The sequence below is a fragment of the Protopterus annectens genome, chromosome 9.part0 (genome assembly GCF_019279795.1).
Source record: "Protopterus annectens isolate FY-2018-M chromosome 9.part0, PAN1.0, whole genome shotgun sequence".
Classification (NCBI taxonomy): domain Eukaryota; kingdom Metazoa; phylum Chordata; order Ceratodontiformes; family Protopteridae; genus Protopterus; species Protopterus annectens.
The window spans coordinates 1,234,895,323-1,234,921,460 of record NC_056743.1 but is presented as its reverse complement, the minus strand read 5'-3'; the positions used below and the strand labels follow the sequence as shown (position 1 = coordinate 1,234,921,460).

Sequence of the window (26,138 nt, the reverse complement as noted above, 5' to 3'; positions counted from 1 at the left end):
ATTGACAGGAAGCTAGAGAACTGGTTAACTGTAGTATTGAAAAGATAAAGGGCAGACATTTTAGTGAGATGTTTCGTATGGGAAACTTTGTCAAAGGCTTTGGAGATATCCAGAAAGATAAGATGGGGGATACTAGGTTATTCTCTTTGGCCTTAATGATATCTTAAAAGGAAACTAGGGTGGGTGTTCTTTGGTTTGGGTGAAAGCCTCTCTGGGTAGTAGTTAATATTTTCTTGGAGTAGATATTCTAGTAGTTTTGGATGCATTTTAAAGTATTTTTGAGAGAGAAGACAAAGATGGCAGTGGGCCTGTAGTTAATTTCAGTGGAGTTACCCAATTTGTGATGTGGAGTGACATAATTTTTTTTTACCAATGAGCTGTGACATGTTATTCTCAGATCTGTTGATTAAGTTCGAGATTGTATAAGCAATGGAGGTGGCAGTTAGTTTTAAGTATTCTGTTGATAGGTTATTGGTGGAAGGTGAAGAGGTCTTAAATTTACACAATGACAGTTTTATATAGGAGGTAGGGGACAGATTTTGAAGTTCCAGTACCAATAAAGACCTCCCAGTCGAACAAATTCCACACTTTAATATCCAGGATTTAACGCTTTCGTTTCTAACGTACCAGAAACTTCTTCAGAATCACCTGACATTGAATCTAAGATCATTTAAATACACCCAGCACCTTTGTAATTGGCTGTTAACATAAAAACAGTGCTAAATTTTTAAAACGACAACACCAATTTCAAAATGTTCAAAAATTCAAAATTTTCACGTTATAATATATGTACATATAACACACATATATGTGTAATATCTCACAAAAATGGATATTCTATAATAATATTAGTATTTGTTTGCTCTTAACGCAAGAGCTGGGGCTAGTAAAAGGTAATCATTCAATCCAAGGAGGACACAGGCATCAGGTTATAATTGCCAAATAAGTTCTCGAAATTCTAGCTTAGATTCCCAGTCACCTCACCTTTCTTGTTGAGTAAATTTCTCTATAACCCAAAACTTGTAGTCTGCTTGGGGACACTGCAGACGGTGTCTATAAAGGGCATCTGTGTTTTTTTCGATTTATATCATATGTAATATGTATGTTCCTACACCCTCTGCCTCAATGTAAGTTTGGTCTTCCCACGTAATAGGAACCACACACCTTACAGTACACTAAATAAATCACTGCTTTAGTATGACAAAACGCCCCTGTGGGTAAAAAGTGACTTGGGGAATCCAATGTAAGTGTATTTTGGTTATACATAAAGGAGCATTGACCACACATACCACATTTATATGTTCCTAATATTGTGCCCATAGGTTTAGGTTGTGGTTTCTACCGAACCCAAACTTTAATGATCTAGAAAATACCCTGGGTATGTTAGGCATAATAGAGAACATCTTCCAGTGTTTTGTCACAATGTTTTGAATCCCCCTGTATCTTGGTTGCATGTCAGCACTAAATATATACCATCTGTGTCACTTAACTAATCCTTGATCCTTATTTCTATTATTCTTACTTTCATAATTTAATAGAGAGTTTATTTATTTCCACATCCTCTTAAAAGTTCTTTAATAATTTTAACCATGCTATCGGGGTATCCCCTCTCACAGAACATTCCTTCAGTATAATCCAGTTATTTCACCAAGTCATCTTTATTAGAAGTCATATCTGTATCATTTGTCCTTTCACTATATTTTTCTTTTGTTTGTAAGGATGGTTACTTTCATAATAAATATGAGTTTAAGAAACATTTCTTTCTATTTATATATATATTTCCCATTAGTATTGTCCTTCATAATGGTCACATCTAAGTAGTGTACTTCGATTTCTCTGGTTGCATGTGTGAACTTCAAAAATTCTGTAGTGTTATTTATGTATTCTATGAAACCTATATTTTGTGGGGACCCTTTCCACAAAATAAAAATATTGTCCAAAAATCTGAAATAAATCCTTATATAACTTTTGTACTGCGACTCAAAAATAAAGTACTTTTCCCAGTATAATAGGACTATACTAGCAAATATGGGTGTGCATGCCGCACCCATAGCAACCCCATCCATTTGATGGTATAACTCACCCTGGAAATATATACAATTGTTTTTAATACCAATTCCATGCTTTCTAGAATAGTCCTGAAATCTGAGTGTTGCAAAAATTCAAACTCCAGTAATATTTCTTCAAACCATTGCAGACCTCTGTCGTGGGGAATAAATGAAAAAAAAAAAGGTCCTGGACATCGATGGTTACAAACAAAAAGTCATTGTTAAATTCTGCTTGTCCTATCTTGTACAAAAAATCCCACAAATCTTTTAGTATGTGCTGGTATAAATCATTTATATTTATATATATATATATATATATATATATATATATATATATATATATATATATATATATGTATATGCATATATATAATATATATGTGTGTGTGTATATATATATATATATATATATGTTCATCGTGTTACCCTGCTGCAGTCATCAAACTTGGGTTATCCTGCCGTCAGGCGGTCCCGCAGTCGGCCTGAATTCCAAAGTCTTGGTCCGGCGTCGGTTGCTGTCGCTTCTTCCCTGACGTCAGTGCACCAGGGGTAAATAAGAGGCATCTGACGCCATTTTCTTCAGTCTTTCTTGCCGCGCGGTGCCAGAAGCAGTTCGTAAGTGCCGGTCGGCCAACACCTGAGATTTTCGAATTTCAGTCCGAAGTCTTCAATAAAGCGAAGTACCCCATTGGGGAGCATTTTCTTGCCTAAATCTGAAGTCAGAAAAAGTTAACAATTGCATATCTTGTGGGAAGCAAATACCTCATAAAGGCTTCCATTCCTATTGTATTCCTTGCCTAGGCCCAGACCACGACTTCACAGGTTGTCGGTTTTGTGCTAGGTTTAATAAAAGAACTATCAAACGCCATTTTGACTTTGCACGGCATTATTTTGGTAGGAAATTTAATTATATCATGCCGTCGGAGCAGCCAACGTCCAGCATACATAAAAAACGCAAGGATAAGGACAGGCAGTCTAGGAACAAGCCAGACTCCGAGGCCTCTGCTGGGCCTGTCGCTGGTTCTCCGGTTTTCAGTGAGGCGCCTACACAGCCCCTGACGACCGCAGAACTGGAACCCCTGACAGCTGTGGATTCCCAAGTGTAGCCTACTAGGCCGACGCAGCCATCTTCCGACACCGGAGCAGAAGTAGACCCCGGTGCAGTGGAAACACCTTCGGTTGCAGAAGGTGTCTTCAGACCGACTACACTCACCATTAAATCTTATGCTAAGCTTAAAAGTCCTTTAAAACCTAAGAAGACTGTACATCAGTCTACAGTTCAAGGCCCCATGCCTAAGAAACAGATGCTTAAGATGGCTGAAGATTTGATTACCCTAATCAGGGGTTACCATCTCCCTCCTGATAAGACCAAGACAAGAGGAGGATTATGCTTCCTCTGACCAGGTTTCAATTTCCTCAGATTCTTCTGAGGAACAGGATTACACTTTTCCACCTTATGAAGACTCTGATGCTGAAGACTCTATTCCCTCAGCATCTCCCCCTGAAGACTACTCCTTTGGGGAAACTTTACATACCATGAGGGAACATTTCCACTGGGAAGGCCAGGACTACTCTGATTCTAAGAAAAGGCTCCGAGAGTTCCTTCTACTACCCCAGCACAGACCTCTTGCTATCCCTCCAGTTTTAGATATTGTGGATGATGTTTACTTGGGAGTCTAGTTTAAATCCTGATTCTCTACCTCCTGCTCCAGCCAAACCAGACAGATACTACAGAGTACCTGACTCACACAAATTCCTTTATAAAAGCCCTGTGGCTGACCCAGAAACAATTTCCCAGGGTCCTAAGGGAGCTAAAGCTTCTATGGCTAAAAATCCTTTGCCCTCAAAGAGATTCTAGAGCCCTAGATAGATGGGGAAAGAAAATATACACCTCAGCAACTCTGGCTATGAGAGCATTAAATTGTCAGTTTCACATGTTGAAATATCAGCAATTCCTAATGTCTCAATTAAAACAAAAAATGAGCATACATAGTGACCAGTCTGAATTCAAGGAAATGCAGGATCTGTTGCATGCAGCTGAACAGGTGGGCAGCCATACTTTACAATGTGGATTTGATTCGTTGGAAGCTTCCTGTAGAGCAGCTGTTACTGGCTCTGTCATACGTAGACATGGTTGGTTAAAAGAACAAAAACCCTACCTGATCATGTTAAAGCAAAATTATTAGATGCACCTTTACAGCAGGATGTATTATTTGGTGTCAAAGCAGAAGAGGTTTTAAAGAAAATGGAGGATAAGGCAAAGTCTATGCAGACGGTCAAGGATTTTTTGCAGGTACAACCTTCTTGTTTCAGCAGAAATTGGCCAACAAAAAACTGGTCCTTTCCAGCTTCAGACAGATCACAGAGGGGCATATACAGACGACCAAGGGGCAGAGGTCAGTCACAAGGCCCTTACAAACCTCGCCAATGGGGTACTGCTACCCAGAAAGGAGGGGAAGACAGGCCCCAAGCTAGCAGAAGACAAGCACAATGACTCAGTCCTCAAACTACCAAGCAAATCTCTTCTGGCAGCTCCCTTGGGAGGAAAATTAGCATTTTTGCAGACAACTGGCACATCATCACAAAAGACAAATGGGTCCTAAACATTGCCTCTCAAGGATACAGATTCCATTTTCATACCTTACCAAGGATAAGAGGAATGCCAAACCTGCCACCAAATCAATGGGCAGAGGCACAAAAACAAATTACAGCTCTCATGGACATGAGAGCCATTCAACAGGTACCTACACAGGAGCAAGGACAAGGATTTTACTCAAAGACTCTTTCTAGTCCCAAGAAAGGACAAAACATGGAGACCCATGCTGGATCTTTCAGTTCTGAACACCTATCTGCAAGTACCAAAATTCAAGATGCTAACACTACAGCAGCTTCTTCCCATGCTGGGCAAGAATGCTTGGCTAGTAACGTTGGATCTCAAGGAGGCATACTTGCATGTCCCTTTCAGACAAAATTGCAGAAGATACCTCCGCTTCATTGCAGGTTCAGCGCATTATCAATTCTCTGCACTGCCCTTTGGCTTATCTACTGTGCCCAGGGTCTTCACAAAATGCCTGGCACCAGTAATTGCATACTGCAGACAAAGAGGAATTCAAATATACCCATACCTGGACGACTGCCTTATTCAAGCAGAAAGCAAGGACATCCTTTTAAAGCATCTGGCATTTGTCAAACACCTCCTAAGTTGCCGAGGGTACACAGTAAACGAATAAAAATCAAAACTAGTGCCCTCACAAAACATAATATTCCTGGGTGCCAGCTTGAATACAACGGCCCAGATGACTTATCTCACGCCGGACAAGCAACAGCAGCTGACTCAATATTTAAAAATAATGGCAACAAAGACCCAACTCCCTGCAAGAAAAATTCTGCAGGTCTTGGGATTCATGGCATCTTGCATACTTCTAATACCATTTGCAAAACTGCATATGAAGAAATTACAATGGTACCTGAAAAGCGTATGGACTCAGCACAGCCACGGCTTGGAAACAGTGATATCACTTATTCCCTGCCTTCAGCAGGAGTTTCTATGGTGGGCACATGCATGTCACCTCAACAAGGGTCAGCCTTTCACCTTACCCACAGCCAGGCAAACTATGACAACAGATGCATCGGACTATGCCTGGGAAGCACACATGGCAGGACAGTGCATTCAGGGCAAATGGACTACAGATCAGAGGCATCTGCGTATCAATCAAAAAGAAATGCTAGCACTCTTTGGACATTCACAGAATGCCCTAACAGCTTTCAAGGACCTTTTACACCCAGGATAACTAATACTAAAGACGGACAATACCACAGTAATGTGGTACATAAGCAAGGGGGCACACATTCCTACTCTCTATGCAGGCAAGCAATGACCTTGTGGAACACTGCACTGTCTTACCAGGTTCAATTACAAGCACAATTCCTGCAGGAAAGAAAAACACATTGGCAGACGACCTAAGCAGAAACATCATGGATCCACACGAGTGGAAACTAGATCCACAAGTATTGGTAATGATAGCTCAAAAATGGGGACGCCCAGACATAGATCTGTTTGCAAGCCCCCACAACTACCAACTTCAAAAATTTTGCACAAGGACATTCCATCCACAAGCTTGGAAAGTGGACGCCCTCTCATTCAGTTGGAAAACATTAACAGTGTATGCTTTTCCTCCACTGCCTCTTCTAGCAAAAGTACTGCTGAAAGTCAGATTAGAGAGGCCACAAATGATACTCGTTGCACCAGACTGGCCATGCCAGCATTGGTATCCAATTCTAAGGAACATGGCCCACGGCCCACCATGGATTTTACCACAAATTCCTCACTTGCTCACCCAGCGAGACAGTCAGATTTTACACAGCCAGCTCAAGACTTTAATCCTGGCTGCATGGCAAATTACCTAAACAACCAGCCAACACCTCTATCCAAAGCTGTTATGGATGTCATTCTGGAGGCCAGGAGGCCCAGCACCAGGAAAACCTATTCAGACAAATGGAAAAGATTTTGCACCTGGACCCAGGCTAAAGGCCAAAATCCCCTTGATACAAACATCCCTCACATTCTACAATATTTAACTGAGATGTTGCACAAAGGACTTTCCTTTTCATCTATTAAGATCCACGCCTGAGCAATTTCAGCTCATTACAACACAGATCCTCCTTTATTCTCACATCCACTCCTAAGACAGTACCTCAGAGGGGCTAAGAGCGTAAGACTGCCAAGGAGAGCACCAACACCTACTTGGGATCTCAACTTTTTTCTGGAAAAGATTACACTGCCGCCCTTTGAACCAGCTTTTTCAGCTGATTTAAAATTTCTTTCATGGAAAACTGCCCTGCTACTAGCAATAACCTCAGCTAGAAGAGTCTCAGAGCTACATGCACTAATGGCAGTGGAGCCTTTCCTCATTTTTCATCAAGACAGAGTCTCTCTACGAACTAACCTTTCCTTTGTGCCAAAGGTGGTATCCAGTGTGGCCCTAAACCAAGTCATTCATTTGCCCACCATTTTCCCAGATCCCCAGAACAAAGGAGAAAGACTCCTGCACTCTTTGGACATTCACAGGCAATTCTGTTACTACTTGGATAAAACTAAGGCTTTCAGAAAAACTGACCAGCTCTTTGTAGCCTATGCTACAGGATCACAAGGAAAAGCTATCTCAAAACAGACCATTTCTAAATGGATAGGGCATTGCATATGTTTCTGCTACATGAATCATAGGAAACCGGTACCTGCTAACATTAGGTCCCACTCCACCAGGGCTACAGCTACATCAGCAGCCTTTCTCAGGGGAGTGCCAACCATGGATATTCTGGAAGCTGCAACTTGGAGTTCAGTGCACACCTTCACCAAACACTATCACTTACCTCTATATTCTAAGACTAGAGCTGGTTTTGCCACTGCAGTTTTGCAAGGCCTACTAGCTTCTTCTAACCCTGTTTAACTCCACCTCCCTATCCTTAGCTTTGGGATTCTACCCAAGTGTGATGACTGCAGCAGGGTAACACGATGAACATAGTACAGTTTTGTACCTACCATAAATGTAGATGTTCGAGTGTTCACCCTGCTGCAGTCCAGGTAACTCTCCCTCCATCCCCTCTGAACTGAACTTATCTATACCACTCTATCCTATACTACCTCTGTGGTGTATTTGCTTGTGCCTAAAGGTATTGTTTTATTTTTATCTAGCTATATATATATATATATATATATACAGATATATATATATATATATATATATATATATATATATATATATATATATATATTTTGCCTACCTATTGGGGGCACCTGTCATCTGGGGCAAGAAAAACTGAAAAAAAATGGCGTCTGATGCCTGTTATATACCCCTGGCGCACTGACGTCAGGGAAGAAGCAACAGCAACCGACGCCGGACCAAGACTTTGGAATTCAGGCCGACTGCGGGACCGCCTGACGGCAGGATAACCCAAGTGTGATGACTGCAGCAGGGTGAACACTTGAACATCTACATTTATGGTAGGTACAAAACTGTACTATATGCATATATATATATATATATATATATATATATATATATATATATATATATATATATATATATATATATATATATATATATATGCATTATATGTAATATATATAAACCATCATTTTAATTGTCATACTACAGGGGTGGTCTATTTAGCCCATTGTAAGGTATGTGGTTCCTATTACATGGGGAAGACCGAACGTACATCAAGGCAGAGGGTGTACGATCATACATATGACATAAATTGGAAAAAGGACACTGATGCTTTTTATAGACACTGCCTGCAGTGTCCCCAAGCAGACTACAAGTTTTGGGTTCTAGAGAAAGTAATTCAACAAGAAAGGGGAGGTGACTGGGAATCTAAGCTAGAATTTAGGGAACTTATTTGGCAATTACAACTTGATGCCGGTACCCTCCCTGGATTAAATGATTGCTCTTAAGAGCTGGGGCTAGTGAAAGGTAAACAGATACTAATATTAGTATAGAACAATATCTAGTTTTTAAGTGCTTTTAGAGTTTTTGATATTTTATATATGTATGTATATGTAATGTATGTGTATATATATTATAATATGAACATTTTGAATTTTTGGACATATTTTGAAATTGGTGTCTAAAAATGTAGCACTTTTTATGTAACAGCCAGTTAGAGAGGTTCTGGGTGTATTTAAATGTTTTTTAGGTTCAATATCAGGTGATTCTGAAGACATTTCTGGTGTGTTAGAAACGAAAGTGCTAAATCCTTTAAGTTTGTATATTTTACTGGATATTAAAGAGTGGAATTTGCTTGACTGGGATGCCTTTATTGTTACTGGAGCAGCAACTAAAGTGACTATTTGGCTGTTGGTATCTTTACACTTCAGTATTTCACTTGAATTCTTGACTGATTTTGAAGTGAAAATAGGTCTGTTAGAGATGGGAAAGGTGTGTGTTCAGTAGGGCATGACAGTTAAAATGAGTGATGTCTGGGCAAGTGGTTGGAATGTTAGATGTTTCAGGGCATATAGTTTTGTTTATAGTGGACCAAAAGTTTGAAGGATTTGTTTATGTGGATCTAGTTAATGCTTTTTTTCTTCATTGACTTGTTTTTGTAAGGTTTTGAAGTTGTTTATAGGACTGAAAGTTTGCTGTGGATTTTTATACGAGTTTCTCCAAGCTATATCTCTTTTCTGCATTAAAGTTCTGCTAGAATGAGATAACAATGGTATTTGTTTAGTTGTAGCTCTCTTGAGAGGAGCAAGGCTGTTGAAAATATCCAGATAAATTTTCAGTTAAATTTTAGAACGGCATCTAATGTTGAGATAAAAAGGATGGAATAGTTAATTGAAGAAGATTGTTTGATTCTGAACATAGGTGGGGTGGTGGTCACTGAGGGAGTATGGGAGTGTTTTGGGATAATGGTAAACATTAGGGTTAAAGACAAGGATCCAGTCCAGAGTTGTACCAGTATTAGTATTTTTGTTACAGCAGGTATGGGAGGCGATTAGTTGTATAAAGCCATGAAGTTTGATGCTAGTGGAGGGAAATCTTTTGATAAGGCTTCCCAGTTAGTATTAACATCACCAAGTATAACATTTTCATTTGTAATGGAATTTGATGCCCAGTGTAAAATCACCCAGAACAGGGATGATGTTACCTGAGGGAATATTAATAGCAATGATGCAAAGATTTTAAGGTAATTTAATTTACAGTGGGATAGCATGGTTTCAACAGTGTGGTGATTTGATAGAGTAGAAGTCAGAGGGGAGTTAGTAAGGTAGTTTGAGAATAACATAGCAAAGCTGCCTGCTTTCTTATATAACCTGTCAGCGCAGGTGACATTATAGCCTGGGGGAAGAAAGTCAGAGTCTCATGTATGGCTTGAGCCATGTTTTAGTGAGAATGACCCTGTAAGGGGAGTTGTGGGTGATCCAATAGTGGAATTTAGCAACTTTATCTATGAAACTACAGATATTGGTGGAGATGATCATCAGAGTTTTATCAGAGGAGTTGTGTTAAAAATGAGAGAAGGAGATTCCTTGAAAATGTCTAGACCAGGGTTGGTGTGAGTTTTTTTTATGGCTGGATAGACTACTGGTAATTTGACTATTCTGGAATTGGAATTGCATTATTGAGTTTTGTATATGAAAATTTAGTTGTGGTTAAAGGTTAAATAAGTGAAGCAGTTATGATGGAAGAAGCTTTGTCAGTGTGTTATGCAGTGGATAGGAGACAGTAGGTGATTGTGTTATTGGTGAGATTGCTGTCATGTAGTATGTGGTGTGTGATAGGAGTAGAGGAGTGGATAGATGAAATGCCTGTTTACAATATAGTTTTGAAAATGAGCGAGAGTATAAGGATGTTCTTCGTGTTTCACTGTTGCAGTCATTACATTTGGGTAATCTGCTGGCAGGTTGCCCTCAGTCGGCCTGAATATCAAAGTCTTGGATCCTATGTCGGTTGCTGTTTCCTCTTCCATGACGTCAGGGGTATAAAACAGGCATCTGATGCCATTTTCTTTAGTCTTTCTTGCCGAGCGGTGCCCAAAGCAGAAGCAGTTCGCAAGTGCCATTCGGCCGACTCATGAAATTTTCGAATTCGAGTTTCAGAACCGAAGTCTTCAAATAAAGCTAAGTACCTCGTTGGGGAAACCTTTTCTTGCTCCATACCGATGTCAGTAAAAGTTAATTGCATTACTTGTGGGAAGCAAATACCTCATAAGGATTTCCATTTGTACTGTATTCCTTGCCTAGGCCCAGATCATAACGTGCCTTGCTGTCGGTTTTGTGCTAGATTTAACCAACGCTCTAGGCGTCTGTATATCTTTGCTTCAAAATATTTTGGAAACAGATTTAACTACCCTGAAATGTCGTCAGATAGCAATCAGACTACCAGAGTTCACAAAAAACGCAAAGAAAAGGACAGAGACAGACCGCCGAGGTCCAAAACCGATGAAGCTTCCCCTAAGCCAGTCGCCGGTTTACTGGTACTCAGTGAGGTGCTTTCGCAGCCCCTGATACCTGCTACTTTCAAGTCACAGGCCTCTACCGAGACCCATGTGGAGTCCAGCACGCCGCGAGATTCTCAAAGTATTGTACACGCGGATGTCTCTCCCTCGGATGGGTCCGGAGCCGCTGAGCAGGCATCGGCTTCTGAGGGTGTCTTCAGTCCTTAGCATTTCTATATAAAACCTACGCCAGCTTCAAAAACAAAGACAAAAGCAACTTCTAAGGCTAAAAAACTGATGCATGAGCCACGTGCTCAGGCCTGTATGCCCAAAAAACAAATGATCAAAATGGCCGAAAACCTAATTACCTTGATCAGGGGTTCCCAACCCCCCAGATAAGAGGCCTAGGCAAGACACTGATTATGAATCTTCAGATCAGGTTTCTATTGATTCTGATCAGGATTTTCTATACCACCCTGTGAGGATTCAGATGCAGAGGAATCCATCCCATCTGCATTTCCTCCTGAAGATTATTCCTTTGGAGAAACCTTGCATACTTTGAGGGAGCATTTTCTTTGGGAGAGTCAAGATATCTCAGAATCAAAAAAGAGGCTTAGGGATTTCCTCCTTCTCCCTCAGAATAGGCCTTTAGCCATACCTCCTGTATTAGACATTGTTGATGTGTTTTCAGAATTGAGCATGACTCCAGACTCCTTACCTCCAGCTCCTAGCAAGCCAGACAGATATTACAGGGTTCCTGATTCACACAAATTTTTAGCATGTTATGGGATTATTGAAACAGAAAATTATGTTGATTTCTGAATGTGTGGAAAATAAATAATTACAGGAATTACTGCATGCAGCAGAACAAGTTGGAAAGCATACTTTGCAATGTGGTTTTGATTCCTTAGAGGCCTCCTGCAGGGCAGCAGTTACTGGATATGTGATTAGAAGGCATGCCTGGCTAAAAGAGCAAAACTTGCCTGATCATGTTAATGCTAAATTGTTGGATCCACCTTTACAGCATGATACTCTGTTTGATATTAAGGCAGAAGAGGTTTTAAAGAAACTGGAAGACAATGCGAAGTCTATGCAAACTGTAAAAAACTTTTTACAAGTGCAGCCGCCAAGATTCAGTAGACATTGGCCTACAAAAAAAATGGTCCTTTCCTGTGTCCGACAGAGGTTCATGGGGCAAATCCAGGCTCTCTAAGGGCTCTAGATACCAGTCACAGGATTCTTACAGGTCAAAGCAATGGGGTGCCTCTACCTCCAAATCTGGAGGAAATAAAATGCAACCCTACAGTAAAAAGTCTCAATGACTTCCCTTTGCCATCACCAAGCACTTAACTTTTGGCAGCCCCCTTAGGGGAAAAACTAGCACTTCATGCTCAAAATTAGCAGTTAATAACCCAGGACAAGTGGGTATTAAACATAGTATCCCAGGGATACAGATTTAATTTCCACACTCTGCCAATTCCAAATGGTTGGCCAGATCTGCTACAAAATCAATGGGCAGAGGCATAGAAACAAGTTACGTCCCTCGTGGATATGGGGTCTATTCAGCCAGTGCCAGAACAGGAAAAAGGACAAGGGTTTTACTTGACTGTTCTTGGTACCCAGAAAAGACAAGGCCTGGCGCCCAATACTGGATTTATCAATTTTGCTAACATTCTTGGACATACCAAAATCCATAATGCTAACTTTGCAGCAGCTTCAGCCCATGCTGGGCAAGAACGCTTGGCTAGTGACTTTAGACTTAAAAGGCATACCTGCATATCCCAATAAGGGAATCGTGCAGAAGATACCTCCGCTTCAAGGCTGGCTTCATGCATTACCAGTTCTCTGCTCTGCCCTTTGACTTAACTACTGCGTCCAGGGTCTTTACAAAGTGCCTGACACCAGTAATTGCATTTTGCAGACAAAAGTATACAAATCTATCCTTACTTGGACAACTGTCTCATTCAAGCATAAAACAAGGACATTCTTATTCAGCATCTGGCATTTGTGAAAAGGCTTCTAACATGCCTAGGGTACACAATAAACAAAAAGAAATCACAACTGGTACCCTCTCAAAAGATAACATTCTTGGGTGCAAGCTTGAATACAACTGCCCAGATGGCTTTCCTTACGCCAGACAAACAAAGGCAACTGACTATTTACTTCAAACAGATGGCAACAAAAACCCAGTTATCTGCAAGACAAATTCTGCAGGCTTTGGGGTTCATGGCATCCTGCATTCTACTGATTCCATCTGCAAGACTGCATATGAGGAAACTACAGTGGTACCTAAAATGTTTATGGAGTCAACATTGTCAGTCTGGAAACAATGATCCCTCTCATTCCCTGCCTACAACAGGAGTTTCTTTGGTGGGCAGAGACATGTCACCAGAACATGGGATGGTCTTTCACTCTACCCCCTGCCAGCCAAACCCTAACTACAGATGCATTAGACTATGCATGGGGGGGCCCACCTGGTGGGGAGGTGCATTCAGGGCATATGGAGCCAAAAACAAATGCATCTGCATATCAACCAGAAAGAGATGTTAGCTGTTCAGAATGCCCTGATAGCCTTCAAGGACTTGCTTCATCCAGGACAACTGCTGATAATGACTAACACCACCATAGTTATGTGGTACATAAGCAGGGGGGGGGGGCACACACTCCTACCCTCTTTGCAGACTAGCCATGGCATTGTGGGACACAGCCTTGACTTACCAAGTACATCTTCAAGCTCAATTCCTGCCAGGAAAACAAAATACTCTGGCAAACGACCTAAGCAGAAACCTTATGGATCCTCACGAGTGGAAACTGGATCCACAAGTCTTAAGCATGATAACAAAGAAATGGGGGACCTTGGACATAGATCTATTTGCCTCTCCCCAGAATTATCAACTGGACAAATTCTGCGCAAGGACTTATCACAGACAAGCATGGAAAGTGGATGCCCTATCATTCAGCTGGAAAAACCTATCAGTTTACACCTTTCCTCCTCTCTTTTTCCTAAGGTCCTACTAAAGGTCAGACAAGAAAAACTAAAAATGATTCTAATTGACCCGGACTGGCCCCGCCAACACTGGTATCCAATCCTAAGGAATATCTCAACTCCCTCCATGGTACTTGCCTCAAATACCTCATTTACTGTCTAAACAAAACAATCAGATCATGCACAATCAGCTCCAAACTCTAAACCTGGCAGCATGGCTGATCATGTAGTTATTCAAACAACACCTCTCAGTAAATCTGTGATGGATGTTATTTTGGAAGCCAGAAGGCCTAGTACTAGAAAATCTTATGCTGATAAATGGAAGATATTCTGTGCTTGGAACCAAGCACAAGGAACTGACACAGCAAAGCCAAATATTCCTCAGATTTTACAATACTTGACTGAGATGCTTGACAAAGCCGTATCTTTTTCATCAATAAAAATCCATGCCTCTGCCATCTCGGCTCATTACAACACAGAGCCACTGATCTTTTCTCATCCTTTGCTAAAACAGTATCTTAGAGGGGCCAAAAATTTAAGGCCTCCCAGAAGATCATCAATTCCTGCATTGGGACCTCAATTTTGTGTTGGAAAGCTCACCCTGCCTCCATTTTGAACCAGCTGCTACTACAGATATAAAGTTTTTATCATGGAAACAGCTTTACGGCTGGCAATCACTTCAGCAAGAAGGGTTTCAGAGCTACAGGTCATCATGGCTGTGGAGCCTTTTATTATATTCTACCCAGACAGGGTGTCCCTCAGGACCAATCTTTCTTTTATGCTTAAGGTGGTATCCACTGTGGCTCTTAACCAAACTATTCACCTGCCAACCTTTTTATCCAAATCCACAGAACAAGGGGGAGCGGATTCTGCATTCCTTGGACGTGCACAGACAACCAAGATTCTACTTAAACAGGACCAAATCTCTAAGAAAAACTGAGCAGCTACTGGTGGCATTTGATGCAGGATCAGAGGGAAAGGCTATTTCAAAGCAGACTTTTTCAAAGTAGATAAGCCACTCATTCGTTTCTGCTATTTGCATCATGGTAAACCTGTGCCCAAGGGCATTAGGTCTCATTCCACCAGGGCTGCATCTACATCAGCAGCTTTTCTCAGAGGGGTACCAACCAAAGACATTTTAGAAGCTGCTACTTGTTCTGTCCATACTTTTATAAAGCATTATCATCTGCCTCTCTTTTCTAAGTCCAGGGCAGGCTTTGCCACTGCAGTTCTGCAGGGCCTTATAGCCGCCCCTAATGCTATTTAGCTCTAGCCTCCTATCCATAGCTTTGGGATTCTACCTAAATGTAATGACTGCAACAGTGAAACATGAAGAGCATAGTACAGTTGTGTACACTTACCATAAATGTAGATGTTCGAGTGTATTCACTTTTGCAGTCCGGGTTACCCACCCGCCATCCCCCTTTATTCTACAGCTTGTCTTTCCTTCACTATATTCTACAGCCTTTGTGATGTATTTGCTTTTAGATGAAGGTAAAGTTTATGTTGTGACCATTGCATGTATTTATAGATGTTAAGTTGTCTATCTCGCCTTCATTCTTGCTGGATGGGTTCGGAGCCGACCTCGGCTCCGGCTCGGCCACTCTAAAAGCTCGAGAGTTGGTTCCACTGGCTCGAGGCTCCCCTTATATCCCACAATGCTAGGCGTGAGTTACCTCAGATCTCGTTTGCCGCTACAGCTATCGAGACGTGTTGCTTCACCGGCTTCAGGTTAGTGTAGGAACTAGTTTTAAAAGTTGAGTTTAAACCCTTAATTTAGTTTTCCTCACAGTTTCCCCTTACCTTTAAGGTCTTTTATCCCTTTAATCTAGTTTTTCTTTAATTTTTTACCTAAGAACTTATAGTTCTTCCCTTGGGCCTTCGGGTCCTCCTATTCCCTTGGAGTGAGTGTGTTTTTGTAGGGAATTTATACATTAAACAACTAAATTCTTAGTTTAATTTCTTAGTTTAATTTCTGTTTTTAGTTTTTTAAGTGTAATCGGGGTGCTTGTGTTTGTGTGTGGTTACACTTGTTCCCTGTCATGTCCAAGGATTCGAAGGTCTCAGGCTTCAAGAAGTGTGACTCGTGCTGTCAGAAAATGTCTCTGACAGACGGTCACACTTCTTGTGTGTACTGCCTGGGACCTTTACACCTGCAGGACTCTTGTGCTGTTTGCCATGGCTTCAGCCCCAGAGTCCTGCAGGAAAGAAAAAATAAACTTATTTTAAGAGGTTTACTTAAGCCTGAGGGTTCCCTTTCTGTTCCTTCGGGAAAACCCTCCAAGGCTTCTAGGTCTTCGACTCCAGCATCTGAGCCGAGACCTAAGGCTTCGAAACCTCCGTCTACATCGGCTCCGGCTGGAGCCGATGAGTCTCAGACTGTAGTTTCTGTGGTTTCCTCGGCTCCGGCTGGAGCCGAGGTATTGGAAATTCCTTTGTCGGTTCCGACTAGACCCTCGGAACCGACATCTAGAAAGAGGTCCAGGTCACCGTCCCTTGGCTCCGTTCATTCGGCCCCAGCATCTCCCTTGCTGTCTGAACGGAGCCATAGATCTCACTCCTCTAGGTCATCGAGGCTTTCGGATCATGACCTTCAGAGGGTAGTGAGTCGACTTCTTAAGTCCGAGGCACTGGCCCAAATGCTTCAGAGCCCGACTCATCAGTCGATGCCTGACCCTGTCCCCCATTATGTTCCTCCTCCGACTCCGTTGAGCTCGGAGCTGAGGCGTTTCGGAACCGAGACTGTGGTAGCGTCGGAGCCGATACAGATGTCTTCGGCTCCATCGTCGGCTCCGATTTCTTCCTTAGAAGAATCTCTGCGCCGGACTTCCCTCGTCGGCTCCGAGGGGGTGAGTGGCATCGGACCCTTGTCCGACCCCGTTCTCCCTCTCGGAGCTTGGCTGGTGAGTTCGGCTCCGACATCGCCTCGGAGCCATCACTGTCAGTGTCGAGGAGGTTTTAGCTTTTGGGCGGGGACCTCTGGCTCTGCCTGACAGGGGTGCGTTCGAGGTCATGCGGAGTGTGTTGGAACCTGGTTCAACTCCACAGTCGGCTCCGTCCGCCCCTCCCTCTTCGGTGCCTCAGGTCAAGTCGACTCACTCCCTCATTCCAGACCACAGAGAGCCAGCTCCTCAGGAATCCCCTGTGGGGATCTCATCCTCTTCCGAGGCCTCTCCTGATTTGGCAGAAGAGCCCCCTCGGAAGAGAAAGTGTAAGAGGAAACACATAGACTCACCTGAGTCCGTCACCTCTGACACAGATTTAGAGGATTCCGAGGGTTCCCCCCGTTCCCCTTCTGAAGATGTCTCATTTGCAGACATTCTAGAAATCCTTAAGCAGAGGGGAAATTGGCCAGCCCTCAACCCTTCGGAGGATGAATCTGTGTACCTTGAGGCATTTGGCTCTCACCCTTCCACCTCCTGGGTGTCTCCCCCCTTTGACCCCCTCATGCAGGTGGTAGCAAAAAAGGCATGGACGGCTCCTGATTCAGTGGCTCCCACTCCCAGGAGACCCTCAAAATTTATCACGGCACCAACAGATAAACAATTTCTGACAAAAGGAGTTTCTGTGGATGCTATGGTGGTTGCTGCTGCCACTATGAAGGAACTAGCTGATCCTTCAGTGCCTGTCCATCCACCTAACAAGAAATCTAGGTCTATGGACAGGTACGGGAAGCGGATGTTCTCGTCAGCGACCTTTGCTATGCGTTCGCTGAATTACCTATGCCATTTTACTCGTCTTCAAAGGGACTTGATCAAAGAAGCGAGTGATATGTTGAAGGATCCTACGGCTGCGGGTTTTCAGGACAAGATGAACACTCAGCTGGCTACCTTGAACTCCATAGCTAACTCCTCCATGCGCCTCCTCTCTTATGCGGCTGATGGAGCGAGCAGGGCCGCAGGGACAGGTGTGGCCTTGCGCAGGCATGCCTGGATGCGGCTATGCAACTTTGCGGACCCCTTTAAAACGTCATTCACTAATTCCCCGTTTGATGGATCATCTCTTTTTGGTCCTCAAGTGAAAGAAACCTTGACTAGGTGCGAGACAGATGGCAAGACTCTTTCTGCCGTCGGAGTCCGTTTCTCCACTCCTTCTAGGCCTTACCCCAAAGGCCAGAAAAGTGGAAAAATGTGGTTCCAAAAACAATCTCAAGGGACTTCGCCTGACGCACAGAGTCGGTTCCCCGCCAGAGGCAGAGGGGGGAACAACAATGGTAGATGTCGTCCTAGAGGCAGGGGGGGTCCGCAGAACCAGGGCAATCGAGAAGCCTTCTCTGATAAGCCCTTTCAGCATCCCTGAGGTGTTGCCCGACTGCCCACCTTCGGAGGCAGTCGGGGGAAGATTGTCTCTGTACCCAAAAGCCTGGCTATCCCTGACTCAAGACAAATGGGTACAGTCCATCATTTCCGAAGGCTATTCCATTCCCTTCGTTTGCATTCCAAACCAATCAAAAAAATCCCTTCCAGATGTTCCACCCGCTCAAAGGGATCTTGCAGCTTTGGAAATTTCAAAGCTGCTTGCAAAAACAATTCAGCCAGTTCCAGCAGACCAGCAAGGATCCGGAATCTACTCCAGGTTCTTTTTAGTTCCAAAGAAAACAGGGGACTGGAGACCAATTTTGGATCTCAGTATCTTGAACAAGTCAGTCAAGAAAACAAGATTTCGGATGGTCACGCTGTAGTCCATCCTTCCCCTATTGGGAAAGGGAAACTGGATGTGCTCTATAGACCTTCAGGATGCGTACTATCACATAAAAATGAACAGACGCTCCAGAAGATTTCTCCGCTTCATGCTGGGAACCAGTCATTTTCAATTCGGGGCCCTGCCCTTTGGTCTCACCACTGCCCCCCCGGGTGTTTACCAAATGCATGGCAGTGGTAGCTTCTCACCTGAGACGTCAAGGATTCCAGGTGTTTCCATATTTGGACGACTGGCTCCTCACAGCTCCCACCAAGCATCTTCTTCTAATGGCCAGGGACTACACCTTTCGCATTTGTCAAAATTTAGGCATTTCAATAAATTGCGAAAAGTCTGTTTTGTTGCCTTGTCGTACTATTACCTTCATAGGCGCAAATCTAGACACAGTCAACATGTCTGCGAGACTAACAGATCAGAGAATAACAGACATACACAAACTGGTCTCGCTCCTCTTCAGCAGCAACAGAATCAAAGCCAGGTTAGTTCTGAAAGTGTTGGGGATTATGGCGGCTGCCATACCTCTGCTTCCATTAGCCAGATTCCACATGAGAATCCTTCAATGGATGCTCTTCACGCAATGGTCATACCAGCAACTTCCGATGTCCCACACGATTATGATTACGCAAACATGCAGAAATCATCTTCTGTGGTGGATGTCTTCCCCTCAGCTCTTATTAGGAAGACCCTTTGTTCCTTCCCCTCCGGTTGCTACTCTGACAACGGACGCCTCCCTGATCGGGTGGGGGGGGCATTATCAGGGCAGAACTGTCCAGGGCACATGGCAACCAGACGAATGCCACTTGCACATAAATGTTCTAGAGATGAGAGCAGTGCTTTTAGTGTTGCAAGCCCTTCAAGACTCTCTTCCCTTGGGAACGATAGCAATCCAGATGGACAATATGTCTGTAGTGTGGTATATCAACAAACAAGGCGGAACCAGGTCCTACCCCTGTGTCGAGAAGCACTCAGACTGTGGCAATGGGCGATTTCTTCTCAGCGGTTTCTGATAGCAACGCACATCCCCGGGAAGTCCAATCAAATCGCGGACAAGTTGAGCAGAGCTATCCTCATGCCTCACGAGTGGTCTCTGAAAGACTCTGTTGTGAGAGAAATTTTTCTCAAGTGGGGTCAGCCTTGCTGCGACCTTTTTGCTACTCCCCAAAACAGCAAGTGCAGAGATTATTTCACCCTATTCCCTTTACCAGGCCAACCCAGCAGAGACGCTCTAGTCCAAGTTTGGCCCCGGGGACTTCTGTATGCATTTCCTCCCTTCCCACTAATCTCTCAAGTGATACAGAAAGCTATCGCTCAGAAGGCCTTGTTGATCCTCATTGCTCCTTACTAGCCTCGACAAGTTTGGTTCCCCTTTCTTCATCAATTTCTGTTGGAGCGACCTTGGCATCTGGACCTAGTTCCAGATCTTTTGATCCATCAGTCGGGTCAGTTTCATCGCTCCCTTCCCTCTCTGAACCTCACTGCTTGGTTCCTCCAGTTCCAACCTTAGCCAGGCTTCCTCAAATATCTCACTCTGTCCGAGATATTTTGATAGCTTCCCATAAATCTTCCACTCGAAAGATTTATTTGAGTAAGTGGAAACGTTTCGCCTACTGGGCTCAAGGAAGGGACATAGATCCTTTCACTGCTTCCATCCAAATGGTCCTTGATTTCCTAGCTGAACTCTTCCATGCAGGTTCATCTCCTTCTACTCTTAAAGTTCAACTGGCAGCTATTTCTAACTTTCATGTGGGCATTTCAGAGTCTGCCATAATGTCTCATGAGCTTTGCAAAGCCTTTTTGAAAGGAGTTTTTCTACTCAGACCTCCTATAAGAAATCCTCCTCCTCCTTGGGACCTAAATTTAGTTCTTAGTTCTTTGATTCTTCCCCCTTTCGAACCTGCAGCCTCCTGTTCTTTAAAATTGCTATCATGGAAGACTCTCTTTCTAGTAGCTATTACTTCAGCTAGAAGAGTTTCAGAACTTCATGCACTCAGCTGTCGTCCTCCTTATCTGTTGTTCCATAAGGACAGGGTATCTTTACGAACCAACCCGTCCTTTTTACCTAAGATAGCCTCGGCGTCTAACCTTAATCAGAGCATGGATCTCCCTGTGTTTTTTCCAGAATATTCTAATAGGTCTGAACAAAAATTGCATTGGCTAGATGTTCATCGTCAGTTAATGTACTATTTGGATAGAACCAAACAATTCAGAAAATCTGACCAGCTGTTTGTCTCCTATGCAGAAGGCAGAAAGGGACTTTCAGTTTCAAAGGTATCATTATCTAGATGGCTAACATCTCTGATTTCCCTTGTTTATGAAATTAGACACCAAAAGCTGCCTAACAAACCTAAAGCCCATTCCACCAGAGCTTTGGCTACTTCTATAGCCTTCCAAGACAGACTGCCTATTGACACCATTTGTGCAGCGGCTACTTGGGCTACTCCTCACACTTTCATTTCTCATTATAAGTTGGATTTAGCTTCTAGGCATAGAGCTAACTTTGGTTCCACTGTTCTCAAGAGTCTGTTCCGTTAGGCCACCCGGGACAAGGTGCTAGGGGCGCGGTCCCATCCAGCAAGAATGAAGGCGAGATAGACAACTTAACATATAGAAGTTATGTTCTTACCATAACGTTCCATGTTAGTTGTCTTCTTCTCGCTTCTTCTTCCCCCCTCCTTCCCCCTGGCCTGGACAGACCTAGAGGAGTTTTGATTGTGACCTCTCTTTCTACCACCTCTTACTTTAGGTATATGCTACTGTGCATATTTTCCTGGATCAGGATGTAGGTCACCCTTCTCTTCTCCCTGGTTTATAGAGGTGGACTTTGTTTATAGTTATTCTGTTACTATTATAAGCTGGGCCTAGCTTACAAACGAGATCTGAGGTAACTCACGCCTAGCATTGTGGGATATAAGGGGAGCCTCGAGCCGGTGGAACCAACTCTCGAGCTTTTAGAGTGGCAGTCGGGCGAGGTCGGCTCCGAACCCATCCAGCAAGAAGAAGGCGAGAAGAAGACAACTAACATGGAACGTTATGGTAAGAACATAACTTCTATTTATATATTTATATATATTTTTGCTCCCCATTTGGGGGGCACCTGACATCTGGGTCAAGAAAAACTAAAGAAAATGGCGTCGGCTGGCTGTTTTATACTCCTGACGTCATGGAAGAGGAGACAGAAACAGAAGCAGGACACAAGACTTTCATATTCAGGCCGACTGAGGGCAATCTGCCTGCAGATTATCCAAATGTAATGACTGCAACAGTGAATACACTCAACATCTACATTTATGGTAAGTGTACACAACTGTACTTTCTGTTGTATGATGGAGATTTTTGTTGGTTTGTTATGTGAAGTAATTAGAGCTGGACAGTTGCACAGGGATTGGTAAGGTGAAAAGAAAATGGGGGAGAGGTGGTATAAACAAGGAGATGTATAGGTAAGTTGAGGTTCTGAGAAGAGCGGATGTGTAGAAATTACCTCATGTAAGAGTGTTTGGGCTAAGGTAGGTGTGAAATGTAAGAGTAGGAATCCTAGGAGGAGGGACTAGTGGGGGTTGAGTAAAAATTAGAAAATGGTTGTGGGTACAAGGCATAGGTAGTGAACTGAATGGATGAATGATAGGAAAGAGGTTGTGATTTAAAAACAAGGAAGGCAGAATAAAAGATTGGCTGTTTTGAAGGGGAAGAAGGAAATTTGTTAGTATAAATGTAGAGTAGGAGGTGTGTGGGAATTGGAGGTACGATAGGGGAGCAGAGTGAGTCAGCTGAGCTGACCTGTGTGTCCAGGAAAAAGAGAGGAAATAAGTGTGTGGTAAGTTTTCTTCACACTTAAGAAAAATTGCAAAAAGGTTACCCGGACTAAAGGGGTGAAGTTTCAGAAGTGTTTCAATTTGTTCTGAAATTAGTCTTGATTTATAGAAAATGTAATCAAAAGATAACCAGGTGTCCAAGTGTTTTAAAAGGTGGATTTGAATGAGCTATGTAATGTTTGACAATGACTGGCTAGATAGATTACAAGTGATGTGTAATGTTTGCAGCTAAAATTATGTCAATATGGTTTGTGATGTATAATGTTTGCAACTAAAATTCAGTATGATTTGTTTTTGTTTATGTAAATGTGTGATTGCCTATGTCATACATGATCATTTAATAAAGATGTTTCTTACGACTTGGTTGCTTTTTTAATTATTATTTTTAACTGTACTAGGGTTAGGGTTGAGTTAGGGGAGTCTGATTCCAGCTACTATTAAGGTGGGCAATTTTTAGCAAGTGTTGTCTTGAGCAAAGAATAATCCACCTATGTTGACTAACAGCTGCTGTTGCAATTTGATGGCTGTGCAGTTCTGCTTTTTGCTACTTTTTGAATGGTTACTGCAGTTCCACAGAGTACTTGCCTGTTCCAAGTAGGAACGGTGATAAGGTGGCGGCTTGAATAGAAAAAAAAATAGTAATCACTGGAATAGGGAGAGAGGGGATTCATTAACTTCTGAAATGTTAGGGAGAATTGGTTAACAAGTGGCTTATACCTGGCAAACTTAATCACACATGGTGTTAAATTAGTCAGTATGAACACATGTACTGACAGCCAGTTGCCACACATACGACATTTCAGTTAGGAATTAGGAAATTGTCAATTTTAGATAATGTAACTCTTATAAGGAATTGTTACTAAGTTACTATATTCTCAGATGGAAGGTGAAACTGCTAACCACGGATATAAAGCAAAGATGCCAGTTGGTCACAATGACAAGCCACAGTGAGCCTTTGTGCTCTAGGTACAGTAAGACTGCAACATGTGACATTACTATTAGACATCAAAGCATCAGTTTAAAAAATGTATATCCAGTGTGAAACTAGAGTAAACATTCCTGCAATCCTGTTTCAGTGCTTACTCTACCAAATGTACTGTAATATTGTATCTTGTGAAGAAAAAGACTAAGTTAATTGTGATGAGTTAGTCTAAAAATCAGTTATTTGTAATCTAAGCAGAGTTGTATGGCATTTACTTCATATACTATAGGGTTCACTGTAGACATATTAACCAGCCAGTACATATAAGAGTTGCAGAATAAATGTATATGAGGGTCTATGAGCATGCTTAACAGTCATAAAGTCTAAAAAAAGCAGAAATGATAAAAATATGCAGACAGATGATTTAACAGTACCGTTGACCACTTTACAGAATTGCACTACAGTTATTCAATCAAGAATCCTAAAAATTTACATTCATTTGCTGGTATTTGCTAAATGGTGTGAGCAGAGCTGCATGCAGATACTAAGAGTTAATATTACATGCAGGCAGCTTAGAAAAAGTATAGTCATTCTGTGATGAGTGATTGTCAAAAAACAAACATGTTACAACACTATAACTGTAGCTTGAAAGACTCCAAACCCTATACCTGCTTTGTTACACTTTTGAAAATAGTGTTTCCCTGTTTGGATAGTTTGCAGTGAGGTATCAGCTTGTGTAGGAGAAATGGGAAGTGACTTCATAGCGTCACCTCTTCTGACCCATCCTGTGTATCCGGGAAAAAAGACTTGTGAGGTAAGCTATATCATACTCCAAAACCAAAGGGGAAAAAACCTCACACGTACAAACTACGTAATAAAATCTACAAGAAAGCTTCAGCAACGCTAGAGTCTTTTTTGTGCCTGCTGTAATGGAGACTGACTGGGTATAAGCAAATGACCCCTTATTTACATACCTGTGTTTTAGTTACATGGCTTCTAAATGCCCATGACTTTTTACTTTAAGTCTTTAATGGTGCGTTCAGGTCAATAAAGCCACACCTCATTAACTGTAGATGTACAATCTTTCACCCTTTTTTGTGAACTTGTCAGTTTAGCATAGATGGTTTGTTTGATTATACTTTAGAAACTTTGGGGTGACTGCAAAAGCATCATATAGGATAAAACGGTCACACAGACTGTTTAGTAAAAACTACAAGAAAGACCCAGTAAAGCTAGAATCTTGACTGTCTAATACACAGAACCCACTCACCACATTAGTATTGTGTACTAACCCCAACTTTGCACCTTAACTTAAAAAAAAAAAAATCTTACACTACCAGTGGAAAAAGTAGGCTCCGACACAAACGTGCACCAACATACACACAAAATACACACAAAACACTAGACTAGATCTATCCCCTTACCTAACACTTACCATAAGCCTAACCCAGGTACATTTGTGCAGGCACACACACAGATACAGTGGCTATAAAAAGTTTACACACCCCTGTTAAAATGCCAGGTTTTCATGATATAAAAAAAGAGACCTTAATAAATCATTTCAAAACTTTTCACATGTTTAATGTGACCTGTAACCTGTACAGTTCAATTGAAAAACAAATCTGTTAGGGAAAAAAAATAAAAAAACGTACAATAAGCTGGTTGCACACGTGTGCACACCCTTAAACCAATACTTTGTTGAAGCAACTTTTGATTTAATTACAACATTCAGCCTTCCTGGGTAGGAGTCTGTCAGCATGGCACATCTTGACTTGGCAATATTTGCCCACTCTTCCTTGCAAAAGCACTCCACATCTGTCACATTACGAGGGCATCTCTTGTGCACAGCCCTCTTCAGGTCATCCTGCAGATATTCTATTAGATTTAGGTCTGGGCTCTGGCTGGGCCATTCCAAAACTTTAATTTTCTTCTGGTGAAGCCTTTGTTTTTTTTTTTTGTTGATTTGGATGTGTACTTGGGGTTATTGTCATGTTGAAAGGTGAAATTCCTCTTCAACTTTCTAGAAGACGCCTGAAGGTTTGGGGCCAAAAGTAACTGGTATTTGGAACAGTTCATAATTCCTTCCACCTTGACTAAAGCCCCAATTCCAGCTGAAGAAAAGCAACCCCAAAGCATGACACTGCCACCACCATGCTTCACCGTGGAGATGGTGTTCTTTTGGTGATGCTAAGTGTTTTTGTGCCAAACGTACCTTTTGGAATTGTGGCCAAAAAGTTCAACCTTGGTCTCATCAGATCATAACACATTTTCCCACATGCTTTTGGGAAACGATGTATTGTTTTGCAAATTTTAGCCAGGCCTGGACGTTTATCTGTGTAAGAAAAAGTTCTGTCTTGCAACCCTACCCCATGGCCTAGACATAGGGAGAATACAAGGAGATTCTTGTCATATGTAGTACACAGCCAATACTTACCAGAAATTCCTGCAGCTCCTTCAGTGTTGCTGTAGATCTTTTGGCAGCCTACCTGATCAGTTTTCATCTGGCCTTTTCATCAATTTTGAAGGGATGTCCAGTTTTTTTGCAACGTCACTGTTGTCCCATATTTTCTCCACTTTTTGATGACTGTCTTCACTGTGTTCCATGGTATATCCAATGCTGTGGAAATTTTTTTGTACCCTTTTCCTGACTGATACCCTTTAACAGTGAGATCCCTTTGATGCTTTGTAAGCTCTGTGTGAACTATGGCTTTTGCTGTAGCAGACAACTGAGTAAA

The 26,138-nt window shown here is 42.3% G+C and overlaps 1 protein-coding gene across 1 annotated transcript in view; it reads left to right on the top strand.

Moving 5' to 3' along the window:
* The window catches only part of LOC122810645 (MLX-interacting protein-like), a 1,455,256-nt gene that overhangs the window by 1,286,427 nt on the left and 142,691 nt on the right, over positions 1-26,138 (top strand). The gene's annotated exons all lie outside the window — the stretch shown is intronic.